Source organism: Macaca nemestrina, chromosome 11, assembly GCF_043159975.1.
Source record: "Macaca nemestrina isolate mMacNem1 chromosome 11, mMacNem.hap1, whole genome shotgun sequence".
NCBI lineage: Eukaryota > Metazoa > Chordata > Mammalia > Primates > Cercopithecidae > Macaca > Macaca nemestrina.
The window spans coordinates 106,996,497-107,012,920 of record NC_092135.1 but is presented as its reverse complement, the minus strand read 5'-3'; the positions used below and the strand labels follow the sequence as shown (position 1 = coordinate 107,012,920).

Below are 16,424 nucleotides of genomic sequence, written 5' to 3'. Positions count from 1 at the left end.
ATTATTTTTGTCCTTCAAGGAGTTACCCTAAAAAAACTAGGTTCAATAAAACAAGTTTTCCTGTTTTATTCTTAACTTTTCATCCCCCAAAATCTCAATCCATTTTCATATTCTTAGACTCATTAGTTAGATTAAAATTGTGGTTACTCAACAAACCACAACTTTTCAGCTATGACTTACCAATGCCCTGCCAAATAAATAAATAAATAAATACTTATTGGTAAATATCAATAGGTATTGTCTTACCTACTGGTAAAATCAAATCCCACATTACAAAGTCCTTTGGTGAGGATTCTTGATTGCAATCCTTGATTGCAGATATGCAAGTGGACAGTAATATCTAGTGTTCATGGTACCTACTCTATAATGCAAATAAATTTGATTAAAATTCTATCCCATATATAGTTGGAAAACTGAAATTCTGATATCTAAATATCTCCCAGAATTTGCTTACAATCTTAAATTTTTCCTGGTTTCATCATCCAATGCCTCATAAATTAATTCCGTATAGTATTTTGTGTTTGCATTTTTTTACCATCACTATCAAAAATAAAAATATATATATACATTGCATAAGGTTTGTATGCATGTGTATATGCATGGAACAGATTTTACAGAAGACCTATGGAGGTAAAATATTTTGAATCCTTGTGTGATTCTGCTTCAGAAACAATATGCCTGAGTAATTGTGTGAGTAGTTGCTGTTTCCTGAATGGTTCTAGAATCTAAAACATGTTTTCAATTGATGAATTATGAAATGTGATATCCTCTGTGGAGTTGTGATGAAGAATTGAAGATGTCGTAAACCAGAAGATAAAGCAATATTTTCCCTCTGACTGTTCTCTTTAACATGATCATCTTGTATTTGCTTCTCTCATTTATAAGGATTCTATTATGTCTTTAGAATTAGGCTGTGGCTCTTTACAATGAATTTTTAAGTTTCGTGAGAAGAATGTTCAGTCCAAAGTCATAAGGAAATAATTATGGGCAATCAAATCAGTCAAAAACTGTCGGCTGGGGGTTTGGGTTATAGACTATAAGAAAATATTGATTTTACAAGCATCAAAGTCCATATATCTATTCCAACCGAGTTACAGCTCTTGTATGACAGTGAATCTGTAGATTTAGGAGGAAGCACAGCTTAGTGCCTGTAGCCTGGAATTAAATTATGTAGGTCTTAATTAGCTATGAAATTGGAATATTGCAGTTGCAAAATGAAGTAAATAGTAGTTCATATATCATCATGTGAAGATTAAAGGAAATAATGCATGGAAGTATTAAGAACAGATACATGGTAAGTGCCAGTAAACTATAGCAATTTTTACTTTTAAATATTTTAATATGATTCAGGGAATGAAGACAAACCTACAAAATTAACATATATTTGGTTTATTCTACTGAGTATAATTATATTTACAAACGAAGAATTATAAAATGTGGTTTCTAAACTTACTTCCAAAACTTACAAGGTGCACAGCCTTAGGTATGTAATTTACACCCCCACACCCATACCAACATCAGTTTATTTACCTGTATGTTACAAGATATTATGTCTACCGATCCGAAGTCTAAAATTATATAAATTCATTTTGTACTCAGAATTCTTCTAAATACAGTCCCTGAGGTTATTTATAGTCTGTATTTGACACATTTAAATATAAATTTTTATGTTCATACTTTTTTTTTCTGTGAAAAACAGCATATTTAATCACACAGTGCTGGAGTTATATATATAAAATATGTATCACGTTACCTCCTAAAACACAAAAATACCTGAATAAGAACAAAATGACCTCAAGATTTTGGGATAAGGTAATGTAGACCTCTGATATGATATAGATAAGATAATGATTTAGTTTGCCCAAGAAAGTCCCAGTTTACACCTGTTGCCTTAGTGTATTAGCATATTAGCATCCTATTTATACTTAAAAGTATCTAGTTTGAATAATAAAGTATATGGTCACCCTTCAAGAAAGAAATACAGTTCATCGTTCATACTTTCAAAAACATTACCAAATAAATGAAGAGAAAAAAACAAAATGTTATGCGACTCATTTGGAATAATGGTTCTCAATGAAGAAGGTACTCTCCCAGGAGGTATTTCTGGAAATTTGTGGGTGTGTTGTGAATTATCACAATAAGAAGACACACTGGCTCTTAGTAAGCAGGAGTCAGTGTGATATTAGACCCAGTGCAATTTATAGGGCTGTCCCACACTAATAAGATTTGTCCCTGTTCCTTAGAACTTTCAAGTGCTCAGCAGGATAAAATCCACTACAAATACAAAACGGCTACACTTTGGTAAAAAGGTAAAATTTCAAAGCTATCTTTACATGAAAACCAACTATGAACATAAAAAGCAAATCGGGAAAGATTATAGCCGAGGAAAGGTTAAATAGATATTCTCTTCCAATTACTAAATTAAATACGCATGCTGCACATATTGCATACCCAGGATATGTCTGTAGCAAGATATCTGTAAGTGTAATTAAACTGGCCAGTGAAATTTTCATACTGATTTAAGAATTTTCACTTGCACTAGTATTATATTAGTTATGATTGGTGACTTGAAAGAGTTAACCTATATGTAGTAGCACTGACATGAAAAGTCTCCCAGAAAATAGATCCCCAATCCTGGCAATTCTGGAAAGTTTGTAAAACATGTCACGCTTCTTCATTGTCTCCACTTGGAAAACCTGTCATTTGTTTCAGCAAGTTATCCTTTCTATAATGAAGGTAATGTTTCTTTGTTTCTTATATTCAAATAAGTCTATTTTACAGTAATTTTCCTAACATTAGTTTTTATTCTAGTATCCTCCTGTACTTATTCTCTTTGTCTTTACTTCTTATGTGGAATGATTCTCATGTTCATAATTCCCTTAATTAATTGCTTGCACATTAATTATTTTGATGCAATTGACTATTTCATCTATTTCATTCATGATATAAAAGGAAATAATTCATAATAAAATTACATACTTTTTTAATTTAAATGATTGAACATGTTGATCTTATATGTATGTATATTACATACCGTTTTTATTTAAATGACTGAGCATGTTGAACAAAGCAAAGTCTGGATGAAACCTTTGAGTTAATGAAAGTTTTCACGTGCAGTGGCTCACGCCTGTAATCCCAGCACTTTGGGAGGCTGAAGCAGGTGGATCACCTGAGGTCAGGCGTTTGAGACCAGCCTGGCCAACATGGTGAAACCCTGTGTCTACTAAAAATACAAACATTTGCTGGGCATGGTTGCACACGCCTGTAATCCCAGCTACTCAGGAGGCTGAGGCAGGAGAGTCTCTTAAACCCAGGAAGCGAAAGTTGCAGTGAGCCGAAATTGCTCCATAGCACTCCAGCCTTGGTCACAAGAGCAAAACTCCTAAAAACAAACAAACAAACAGGAAAGTGAGATACAATCAACACTGTTATTTACTGAGGCTTGCGCTGCCTCTCTCCCCATGTCAAAGCCAGAAGCTTTTGTTGTATAAGACCCATTCAGTCTCTCAGCTGGAAAAGAAAGCTGAGTCAAAACCTCAAATTAGATTTGAGATCTGCCAGGTGGACTCAACCCTCCCATCAACAAACTCCCTCTTTAACCCTATTTCTTCTTTTTCGTCAGTACATCTCGGTGTGTCTCTAACAAAGTAGCAATTAGGCATATTCCCCTTCACAACCACTCACACAGAGATATTCCCATTTTTGCAGAATAGCTTTAAAGAACAAAAACTTAGAATATCAAAGAAATATTTCTGTAATTGTAAAGTAGATTGTTATAGTGAGACTATTTTGTCAGTGTGTTTTCTTGTCTATTTTGTGTGGTGGCGTGCAATACTCATTCTCTAATTCAAATCACAGGAGAAAACAACATGTTTACATGAATACAGTTTCTTCATCATTTAATTTCAGAGTTTGTTTTAGCATAATAAAATCTGCTATTACCAAATATAATTATCTACCATACCCACCAGAGTTGGCATTATAAAATTTGGCCAGTTTCCATAAATTCATTCTCAATGTTTAAAAATGCTACAGATGATGACCAAAATAATATGTAAGTATATAAAGGCATTTTCCACACAAAAGCATTTCTGAGTTATAGAAGAATCACTGGAAAAATGTTTTAACATCCCAATAGGATCCCTCTGACTGAGGCTAAGCTCACATTAGTTTTTAACTATTTTATTAAAAAAATGAATCATGAAATTTAAATTGAAGTTTCATGACTATTGAGATGTGTTACATGTTCTAAAATTTGGCATGTCTATTCATGTCTGGCCATGAGAATAGTGAAAAACATACCAAAACAGAAATCAAGATGATCTCTTACTTTCGGAGGTTTGTACCATGATTGTTATAAAAGTCGGGATGCGTCCATGACAGTCTAGGACCAATTCGTGCCTCCACAGGTGTGTGTTACTGCAACAATTTAGTTTTCTTCTCCATATATTTTGGTTTACAATGAATGTGAAATTTTACCTGACTAAACTGTGGTAACTTCGGAGTCACTAAAAAAACTTACTGAAAATTAAGATAATTTTTTTTCCTGAATGAAAAAATTCAGGAAAATCAACAAACTGTTAAGCCAATAACTTTTTTCCTCACTTTCTGCCCCATACCAGGAGCTGTTAGTTTATAGCTAAAAAGCTTTCTGGTGATTGCTTTTATGTAAGTCAAATACTAAATTGTGACTAGGGTCTTGAAAGCTTCTGCATAGCCACTTATGCAACTGATAATCAAGGTTGTAATCCAAAGCTTCAAATCCAAGAAAATGCCAGTGGAATCGTTTAAGACCTAACAGCCTGGATTACCACCTGCAGCACCACCATCTGTGACAATTTCACCCAGAGTGATGAACTAGATCTGGGTGAAATTAACGGTTAAAACGTGTAGGCTTTGACCCTAATATTGACCAAGAGGAGAGAGACTGAAAGATTATATTTCCGTGAGCTGTCTTAAATATTCCTGTTCTCCTAAGATTTTCTCAGGTTCCATTCACCTCTCATGAAAGATTTCACTTGGCCATGAGTAAAGCTACGTTTTGAGAAGTAAACACCCATGCATTTCTCCAGGAAATCTGCAGGGTCTGTGTCTGCTGGTTGACAACCAATAACATGTTTTGATAAAAACTTGACTGCCAAAGTGCTAGAAACTTTGTTGTGGTTTGGTATTTCTGTTTTTCTTTAGAGTGGCCCCAACCCCCACTCCCTGTTAAAACTTTCTGTGCTTAATTAATTCAAACTAGTATCTTTGGAGGCTGTCTTACTTGCTAAGTAAATAAAGAAGAAAATAAGAAAAACCTTTTAATCCTTCAGTTTCCTTGTTTATTTCACCACCTTCAAGTTCCATGGGGGAAATAGGGGTAATGCAATAGTCTGAATATTTGTGTCCCTACAAAATGTATATATGAAATCCTACCCTCAAGGTGATGGTATTAAAATGTGGGGCATTTAGGGAGGAGAGGTGGGGTCATGAGGACAAAGTCCTCACGAATGGAATTTGTGCCCTTATAAAATAGACTCAGGGAAGCTTGTTTGTCCCTTCCACCATATGAGAACACTGCTATAAGGCACTACCTATGAACCAGGAAACAGGCCCAGATATCAAATCTACTGGCACCTTGATCTTGGACTCTCCAGCTTTTGAATTATGATAAATAAATTTCTGTTGTTTATAAGCTACCCAAGTTATATTTTTATAGCATCCTGAACTGACTAAGGCAAGTAGAGTTCTAGTATGGATAAAATTTTACAAATGAATGCTGCAATCCTAAAGTTATTGCACTATAAGCACAATTTATAAATTACAAAGCAATTCACCGATGAATTTAGAACAGAGATGGATTAGAAAAATTCTATTAATACTTCATGAAGTATTATTTGAACTCAGAGTACCAAGAATGTCTATTAAATTATTTTACTATTATTTTGTTACTTAGTGGTAGCAGATGATTTAAAGAAAGAACAGTGGTAGTGGAGGTTTTAGTTTTTCAGTTTGTATTTTGAAACACAAACTTCAGACACAGTATTTTTCAATGATAAAAAGAAAAAAATTAAAGTAGCATCTTTGTACTACCTACCTAGAGCCAGACCGTGTGTTTTTGTATTTTTCATTCCGTATTCTACAGATGAGAAAAGTGAGGCTCAAATTTCTGTTTAAGTTTAAAGACATGTGCTTCCAAAGCCCTTGACTTTTTCACTACAGCTTGATTAGACAAATAACCAAATAACTTTACCACAGTAGTAACTTCAGCCATTCAATGACAGACACTCAGGACTATTAGAAGCAGGAGGATGGGAGAGTGAATGGATTGAAAAACTGTCTATTGAGTACTATGCTTACTCTTTTGGTGACAGGATCATTCATACACCAAACCTCAGTGACATGCAATTTACCCATGTAACAAACCTGCACACATATCCGCTGATTCTAAAATAAAAGTTGAAAAAATATAATTGCAGCCATGAATTACTGAGTAAATAGGGCAATCATTTTTAGGAAAGGAAAACATATCCATTACTATTGAACTGTTAGTTTGCCACAGGGATTATACTGGGCAGCTTCGCATATAATAACTCAATATTACTGTTATACAAATAAGAAAACTAAGATGTGGAGACCTAAATATATGCCTGATATCACACAGCAGGGATTCAAACCTAGTTCTTTATAACTCCAAAAGCAATTCTGCACTTCCTACATCATGCGAAAGCTCCAACAGCTTGAGTTAAAAAAGTATAATTTGTTTTAACTATGGTTAGCCACTGTTATTGGAGCTAACCCATTGGCAACTTGGAAAAAGTATACATTATTTTATGCAAAAATCACAAAATATCTAACATGTAACTAATGATATGGATAAAGGACAGGAAAATGCATAGATTCAGTAATTCCTAGTGTCCATCTCTCCCTCACTAATAAGCTTGCTGAGAGAGTGTGGAGTCTAAGAATATAGAGAAAAGTGCTGAAGAAATTGGTCTACAGACTTTATTTCTGCAAATAAATAATTTAAAAAACTATTACTTCTATAGAAAATCCATTCTTCTTTCTGGTTTATCTTTCTTATTTAATATTGAAATCAGATCAATTTTTAGTATGAAGGTCATATGTGCCTTACGTTGCCCTGTCTTCATTAGTTCTACTGTGTAAATGACATATGAATGAGAGTGCCTTTAAACCTCAGACGTGTACTTGAAGTGGTGATCTTGTTTGTTTTTTTAATCACAAGCTCTAAAAATTGTGTAAACACTTTCCTATAGTTTCCAATTGTACTAAAGTGGAGAGCCTCGATTGTGTTAAAATTACCTTCCAGTTCACTTGATTTCAGTTTGTGTATTGACCGTCATGGCTAGTGGTTGGAGATGCTTAGATAAAAAAGCATTGCCTTTCCAGCTGTCTTTCGAGAGGCTGGTGAGTAAAGGATGGTTGCCATATGACGTGATAAGAAATGAGATAGGAAGGTGTAGAGGAAAGGAGGAAAGCACAGAAAACTGGAACCTACTAACACTTTCCAGGACGAAACTTGAACAGATGACCCAGAATCCAGAGTGATGGATTTTCTCATGGTCAGCACCTTAGACAGCCATTACCTCTAGTAAAGTTAGATGCACAGATTGGTTGAGTTTACTGACATAAATTTATCTATCATTTCCATGATTTTTCCTTTTTTGGATAGTAAAGAAGAGAAGGAAGACTGTTTTCATTGGTTTGTATGATGATGACTCATGAATAGCTGACATCACATTATGAATGAACAGTACTGGCATATTTGCATGACAACCTGTGTGTTTATGTACAGTGCATATTGGTTTAAAATTAGTCCACATTTGTGGCTTTGTAGTGCTGCTGTTGTGGTCTTTTTGCTCCTTAGCTCAGCTAGGTCCAAGTTATTGTCACCCAACCAGGAAGAATTAGGCAGGTGTACATGGGAGAGTGAGTGGTGTAGAATTTATTAAGGAAAAGGGAAGCTCTCAACAAAGAGGGGAAGCAGGGTTGGGGGGTGTTTCCCCTACCCAAAGGTGGGAAAGTCCACCATGTGGCTGGGTCCAAGGCCCTTTATAGATTCAGAATGTGAATTGAGTGCTGATTGGTTTGTGAGTATGTACAAAAGGTTAAAGCAAAGACACCACACAAAGCCGGGCATGACAGTGTAGAAAAACCATTTTTCTACACTGTCATGTAGGTATTTGTGAAATAGGTGAAGGGTGGGGACAAATCAGAGAAAAGCACACCAAACAGGAAGACAAGTTCTCAATCTGATCCGAGGATTTAACTTCTGGCTTGGCTTTCAGGTTTTAAACTGTCTTTGGGTTGGAGGTTGGGTTTCACCGGGGACCTGCTCCTATCTGCCTAGGCATTTGGCTGCCTCCTGCCACTCTCATTTTTCCCCTCTGAAGAGATACATCTAACTGCCATTAGAGTAGGGACAAAAACGTATCTTAACTGTTTCCTACAGACGGGAGGCACTGTTTTGGGAAAACAGCAGTCGATCTCTCTCAGAGGCCTATCTAAGAGTCCACAGTAAAAAAGAGCCATTGTTTGAGGCTCTGGTTGCATGACTGTTTGGAGTTTGATGGTCTAAAAGTGAGAAAAGACAAACCAGGTTATTAGAAGACATTTATCAAAAGGAAACAAGGGGGCAAGCCAAGCATAGGGCTTGACTTTGGTTAGCTCCCTTGGTCTTATTTCCCCAAACAAAGAAACCTCTGGGTTGTGAGCACCTTACTTGGAAGGATTGTCAGAATAATTGGCCAGAACAAGAATATTGATCCAGATTTTTACATTACCCATCCCTTTTGTTTCTTCTGAACTGCAGCCGGATATCACGGGTTGGTTCACAGAAATAAGCAAGGTTAGTTTAAAATGTAGGCAAAAACTTAAAAACAAGTAATGAAACTAGAATTTAATTACAAGTATATAAGTTTTGAAACATAATTTTTCTCCCTCCAGTGCTCATTTTTATTAAAAAAAAAAAACCCTCAAATACCTATGAGTTGGGTAAATTATTCTCATCTTGCAGTCCCAAGATAGCATGGGGCTGCTGGGCCTATTAGAAAGTGACATTCCTTACTCACCACAGGTGAGGAACCCTGTACAGGGACTGTGTTGATAAGATATGAAGCCAGTTTTCCCAAAGGGTTTTTATTGGCTCTGCAAGCTTGATTCCTTAAAGGGAAGCACACTCCTATAGTCAAAGTCTTGGTAAAACAACCAGTTTCTTCAATTGTGTCCTGTTGCAAAAGAAAATAGATTTTTATTGCACTGATGCAAATAACTACATTGCCATAAGTTAAGAATACTCACAAATATTTTCCAAATTCTGGAGAAATCAGGCAGAGAGAAACAAATATGCTCCAAATTTTATTCACAGGATTAAACCTTACTCAATTGTTAAAAGCTATAGATAGCTCAAAAATATTTCCTTGGCTCTGAGAAACAAAACAAAGATCAGCAGTGTTTTAAGCAAAAAGTTAAAAAAGATTACTTCAATATTTTGTTAGTTTAGTCCACTCAGTTAACTCTTATTCTGCTTGATATTCATAAGCATTTCAGCTCTCCAAGAGTACTGTACATTTTTCCTTTGTTCCAGTGTCACAATCTCCAAAGATATCAGAAACCTGTGTTTAAGAGCACCTGTCAAAGTTCTATAGCTCATTATAAACCAACTTTTGAAAAGAAAGCAAGACAACAATTGTCTATGAATGACAAAATAATCAGGGTAATTATAGTCAAAAACATGATTAACAAAGAAGACTTTTACCCTTTTGCTGGTATGTCAAGCTTCTGGGTTCCCTTCCCCCAAGCTCAGTTTTAAGCCAAGCAGTTTAAGGTGTGGAGAAATTAACTTTTCCCAATTTGGAGGATGCATCAAAGGAGAGGGTCCTGTGGTATGAAGACACAATTACCCATCTGCAAAGAGATGACAGAGGAGGAGAAGGATAAAGAAGGCTTTTGTTTGTTTTTTTAAAAGAAGTCTCAGTGATTCAGGAGGCATTCGAGACAGAAGTACACACTGAAGATGATTGGTTACCCATCTAGAAAGAGGGGAACAAGGCATCCCTAGTCCTTTTCTCTTTCCAGTGAATATCCAGGGTACATGAGGGACAGAAAGAAGAGGCATCCCACTTTCTTTCTTCCATCCTTATGGAAGAAAGAGTCCCAGCGACCTTGAGAGGATGCTACCCATGGGTGCCAGTGCGGCTTTCACCCATGTTAACAGGAGGCCTAGAGGGCGGGAATTATCTGCATTTACCACATGCTGCCTTTCCTTCATGCTGTCAGTAACCTTTGAGTTCCTCAGACCTCATTTATGCCATGGAAGCTAGCATGACCTCTATCCATGAAATGGGGAATGCTAATTGGCAGGAATCAGTTATGTTCACCTGCACCATGCCCCTTGACTTCTGTTGTCTGCCTCTGGATCTCTCAATCCAGTTTTTCTTACTAGGGCTTCAACTGAAAGCTTGGAATTGAGTTTGGGACAAGAAAGTGCCTCAGGGGGGTTCATGGGCTCATTAAGTTCCAGGTTGCCCTTGCCAGACTGCAGCCAGCAGCGGGCAGAGTCACTCCTCCACTGCTTCCTTATCATAAGTCAAATGCTAAGGTAAAGCTGTGGAGCTGGGTCCTCCTCAAAGAAGGGAGAGAAAAGGGCATCCCATGAATTGGGGTCCTGGCCTAGTAAAATGCCTTTCAAAAAGAAAAAACCTCTCACATAGAAAAGCTCCCTGTATTTGCAGGGCTCTGTTAACTCCTGACATCGTGGAGAAAAGAAAAAAAAAACAGCTTAAGTGCAGGGTGGAGAAGGTTCCTTGGGGGGGGAACCTCTTGCTCTATGCAAATGGGTTCCCTCAACAGGGGAAAGTCTCTTATCACTGTACCCTCCTTGCCTCTAAGAACAGACGGAAAGCACTTTGTTCTGAACTGCATATCTGATGGCTGGGCCAAATGCTCATTCTACTTTGTAATATCTTTACAATTTGCAGCAACATGTAAAAGAAGAAATTGATGCCATGAAAGCCTTGAAGAAAAGAAGAAAAATGTGATAGAAAAGACTGGATTGGAACAAGGCTGACATTCCCAACCCCCAAGAGCTGTGTGGGTCGGGGGGTGTCAGGGTTCTCTCCAGCATCCTGCCTTCTGTAGCTGCATCATTCGTTCTTAATTGGCTCAACAGAGGTTTGGTGTTTTATCTGCCTTCAGAAAAATATCTGAGGACAAGAAGGCTTGGAAACAAAAGTGAAAGAGGATTTGGGTCCACATTTACTCACCCTCGAGGTATTCCCATACAGGCCACCAAAATGTTATGGTCTTTCTGTTCTTTAGCTTAGCTAGGTCCAAGTTCTTGTCTCACAACCAGGAAGAATTAAGTGCACAGACATTGAAGAGTGTGGGGGGCAGAAATTTATCAACTGAGAGAAAAGCTGTCAGCAAAGAGGGGACACAGTGGGGTGGTTCCCCTATTCAAAGGTGGGAAAGTCCCTGATGTGCCTGGATCCGGGGCCTTTTATGGACTCAGAATGTGGAGTGTATGCTGATTGGTTTGTGAGTATGCAGAAAAGGTTAAAGCAAATAAACCACTCAAAGGTGGGCATGTCAGTGTAGAAAAACCAAATAGGAAAAGGTAGATATATGTAAAATAGGTGAAGGGAGGGGACCAATCAGAGGAAAGTGCACCAAAAGGAAAGACAAGTTCTCAGTCGGTCTGAGGATTTAACCTGTAGCTTGGCTTTCAGTCTTTAAACTGTCTTTGGCTTGGAGGTGGGCTTTCACTGGGGACCTGCCCCTATCTGCCTAGGCATTTGGCTGTCTCCTGCTGCTCTTGCTGCTTTTTCATGACTTCTGTGAAGAATCAAACATTTTAGTTCATCTACTTCCAATTATTAAATAATCATGTTTTGCTCCTCTATTACCAAGTGGAAATGGTTTTTCACAAAACAAACCAGTATCCTAAATTTCTTTTTTTTTCTTTTTTAGAAAATGATGTTTATTTTCCATCAACCATTTTTCCATGTTGCTTAAGAGCCTGTGCAAGAACAGCTTAAGACCAGTCAGTGGTTGCTCCTACCCATTCAGTGGCCTGAGCAGTGGGAGCTGCAGACCAGTCTTCCATGGCAGGCTGAGCACTCCAGTCTTCAGTAGGGAACTGCTGAATAGGCACAGAGGGCACCTGTACCTTCAGACCAGTCTGCAACCTCAGGCTGAGTAGCAGTGAACTCAGGAGCTGGAGCAGTCCATTCACCCTGAAATTCCTCCTTGGTCACTGCCTTTTCAGTAGCAGCCTGCTCTTCTTTTTCAATCTCTTCAGGATCTCTGTAGAAGTAGAGATCAGGCATGACCTCCCACGGGTGTTCACGGGAAATGGTGCCACACATGTGCAGAACTTCCCGAGCCAGCATCCACCACATCAAACCCACTGAGTGAGCTCCCTTGTTGTTGCATGGGATGGCAATGTCCACATAGCGCAGAGGAGAATCTGTGTTACAGAGAGCAATGGTAGATAGGTTAACATAAGATGCCTTCATGATAGGCTGGTGGTCAGCCCTGGGGTCAGTAACCACAAGAAGCCCTGGCTCCCGGAAGGCTGCCTGGATCTGGTTAGTGAAGGTTCCAGGAGTGAAGCGGCCAGCAATTGGAGTGGCTCCAGTGGCAGCAGCAAACTTCAGCACGGCCCTCTGGCCAGTATTCCTGGAGGATATAACACTGACATCAGCAGGGTTTTCAGTGGCAACAATGGCATGAGCCGCCAGCAGAAGCTTCTCCCAGGTCCTCTTCAGATTTATGATGTAGATGCCATCACTTTTCCTTTTATAGATGTACTGTTCCATCTGGAAGTCAAGATTGGTGCCACCTAAGTGGGTTCCTGCTGCAAGGAACTTAAGGACATCCTCCTCCTTCATTTGCAGGATATCAAGGGCTCCGGACATTGTGAAAATTTCCCTTTAAGTTACGATGGGAATCCAGAACAACGCCGTATGGATGCCTGTGTAGGTAGAGCGGAAAGCCCTAAATTTCTTACTGGAGCAATTATCTGGAAGGGCAGAGTTAGGTAAAATTAAGTGACTAGAATAAATTAGGACAAACTGACCCCAAATTAGAATTTTAATTCTGATTTGCCCATTTCCAGAGATAAGTATCCTATGTGCTAAAGACAGATAAAGAAAGCATAGGTTTTGATAAAGTCAAGAATGGGGCCTAGTTAAATACATAAAATGTTGCTCAACTTCATACACAATAATGTTAAATAATCCTAAAATGCCGTTTCTGGCTTATCATATTGACAACATTTGAAACAGTGTAAACTCATGCATTTCTTTAAACAAAATATTTTCTATTACCCTTTACTGAAGGAAATCTAGAAACAAGGCTGCTTGTTAAAATAGCTGACTCCGTAATAACTGGATCAGAAATATACATATTGATCCAGGAACATCTTATTATAGCTAAAACCAAGAAACATAGTGAAGTTTGCTTTGGATAACATCAAACCTTGAGAGCCAACTTGAACATGCTCCCATTGGACAATTTAAAAATAGAAAAGAATAATAACTACAACAGAGTAAACACATCACATTTATTTAAATTCATGATTTACAAATGATACTGAATAAAGTACTAATTGGTTACTTTTTGAAGAAGCTAAGGAATTAACTCATTACCTTCACCTTCACTATTTTTCAGAGTAATAAATGTTCATCTTTCCTTTCCAATACACATAGTACTCAGGATATCTAAATAGTTAATGAAGCAAAGGTTTTTGTTTATTAATAAATTAGAAAAGATATAATTAGGAAAAAATTATTGTTTTGAAACATTAAAGAAAATAAAAGATCTAAGAAACAACCTTCAATGTCAGCAAAACAACCCTCAATGATGGCTAAAGAATAATAGGTATAAAGTGATGAAGGTATTTATAATAAATGGGTCAGGCTGACTATGTCAGAACCAAATAATAAATTGCTCCATTTAAAAAAAAAATAGAGTTATACCAGATATAACATAATAATACTGGATGGACGTATACAACACTGTCCATAAAATATTCATGGCCAAATAAATACCAACACATGACACTTGATTTAATCAACTTTTTAGATGAGCACTTTCTAATATAATTTTTTGTAATGATAGAAATGTTCTATATCAATGATGTCAATACAGTAGCCCATTAACCACATTTATTATTGCACACTTGAAATATAGCTAGTTAGTGAGAAATTGAATTTTTATTTTGATTTAATTCATTTGTGTTTAAATTTAAAAGTCACATATGTTTAGTAGCTACTGCACAGGAGAGTGCAACTGGATCTAAATACATTCAAAGGACAGAATGGTAAGGTAAATGACACTATGGAAAATCAGTTAGCAAAATCCAGGCTATGAGAACTACTATAGGATAAATAGTCAACTTTCTTCAACAAATTACCTAAAAAGGGGAAAAGGGCACAGGATGAGATTAGATACTAACAAATGTCTAGGAGATGTGGTAAGAAGAATAATAGTCCCCAAAGATATCTACATACTAATCCTCAGAACTTGTGAATATGTTACATTGGCAAGACAGCCTTTGTAGATATTAAACTACAGATCTTGAAATGAGAAGGGTATCCTGGATTATGCGGGTTAATTTAATGTAATTAAAAGTATCATTGTTAGTGAAAGATGGAGGTAGGAGAGTCAGAGAAGATGTGATGAAGGAAGCAGAGGTGGAAGTGATGTGGTTGTTGAGATTGAAAGCAGCAGGGTGCTATAAGCCAAAAAATACACGCAGTTTCCAGAAGCTGGAAAAGCCAAATAAAAGAAATCTCCCCTCGAACTCCCAGAAGGGATGCAGCTCTGCCAATAGCTCAATTTTAGCCCAGTGAGACTCATTTCAGATTTCCAGCATTCAGAACTTAAGATAATACATTTGTGTTGTTTTGAGGCAGGAGACATATGAATCAAATGCAATGTGTGGATTTCATGTGGATACTGATTTCAACAAAATGTGCTAAGGAATTTACAAAACAGCAACTCCATCCTAAAGTAAATGACAGGAAAGGAATTGTTTGACAATTCACCTTAGTGTGCACAATTTTTTGAAACCAACCAATCAGCATCAGCCCCTTGCAAATTGGAACAGGCTCACTCCGATAGCATGCCTATGATTGTCAACCAACACATGAGTCTCACCCAAGTAACATATTCCATAAATTATGTCAATCTACTTACCATTCTTAAAGTCTGCCAAACCATGCTTCCTATAACTCCACTGTTATCTGATATAATACCAGCAGTCTATTTTGCTAGGTAAAACAATCAGACAAGCATAATTATTCTTAACTGTAACAAGTAACAAATTCCACTATTTCTTTTTATTTCAGACATGGATGAGTGTTTTCATCATTTTTTACAGCAGTGGAGTTTGCACTATTGCTTTGAAAATCCTTGCTTGACAGCATTCCAAGCACACATTAGGAACAGACAGTCCACCCACCAGGCACATTTACTGGACTTCTTGTGCCAGAACTCCATCTGTGTTTCAAAACTGCCGATAAGTTAGATGGTTTCAACAAAATTATGATCTTTGCCTAATTTATTTGAGTTCTCATTACTGGATTTATTTTGTTTTCCTAGGATTTATAATCAATTAGATATTTGTGTAAGACATTGCTTTAAGGTAACAGCGATGCAGGACAGGCAAGCCCCCAAACTGGGGCTTAGCCCAGGAGGGTTCTTGGCTTTGCCCAGGAAAGAATTCAAGGGCAAGGCAATGTTGTTAAACAGCAACTTTCATTGAAGCTGCAGTACATGGCAGCAGCAGAGGTATTGCTCCTTGAGAAAAAAGCTACTTATAGGCAGTGTGCCCAGAGTAGCAGTTCACAGGCAGTTCTGAACTCATATTTATACCCACTTATATCCACAATTATATGCACATTAAGGGTAAATTTATGCAGAAATCTCTAGAAAGAGGGTGGTTAACTTCTGGGTTGTCAGGTCATTGCCATGGAAGGGGATGGAAACTTCCAGATGTTGTCATGGCAATGGTAAACTGACATGGCATACTGGTGGGCATGTCTTTTGGGGAGATGCTTTCACCTTGGACCTCTTTTAGCTGGTACTCAATTTGGTCTGGGGTTCAATCCCTGCCTCTGGAGTCTAGCCTGCCTCCTACCTCAATAGGAACTAGCCCTTTCTATAAAGTAATTAGACCTCTTTAGTAAGGTACCACTGATAAGTAATTTTATCTGAATAGTAATATATTAGCCTTTTTGTTTTGGAGATATAACATTTGTTAAATATATTTAAAATTAACCTGATTATTATTCTGCTATTTGCTTTTCTTTTGCTGTTGTTGTTTTATATGGACAAAGTCTTATTTCATGTTGTTTTTGTTTCTCCTGGATTGCTTATTTCCATTGAATATACAATGTAGTGATCCAGAGGGA

The 16,424-nt window shown here is 37.3% G+C and overlaps 1 pseudogene; it reads right to left on the bottom strand.

Moving 5' to 3' along the window:
• Positions 1-12,022: 12,022 nt before the first annotated feature.
• LOC105481122 (small ribosomal subunit protein uS2 pseudogene) lies at positions 12,023-12,938 on the bottom strand (annotated as a pseudogene).
• Positions 12,939-16,424: the final 3,486 nt, after the last annotated feature.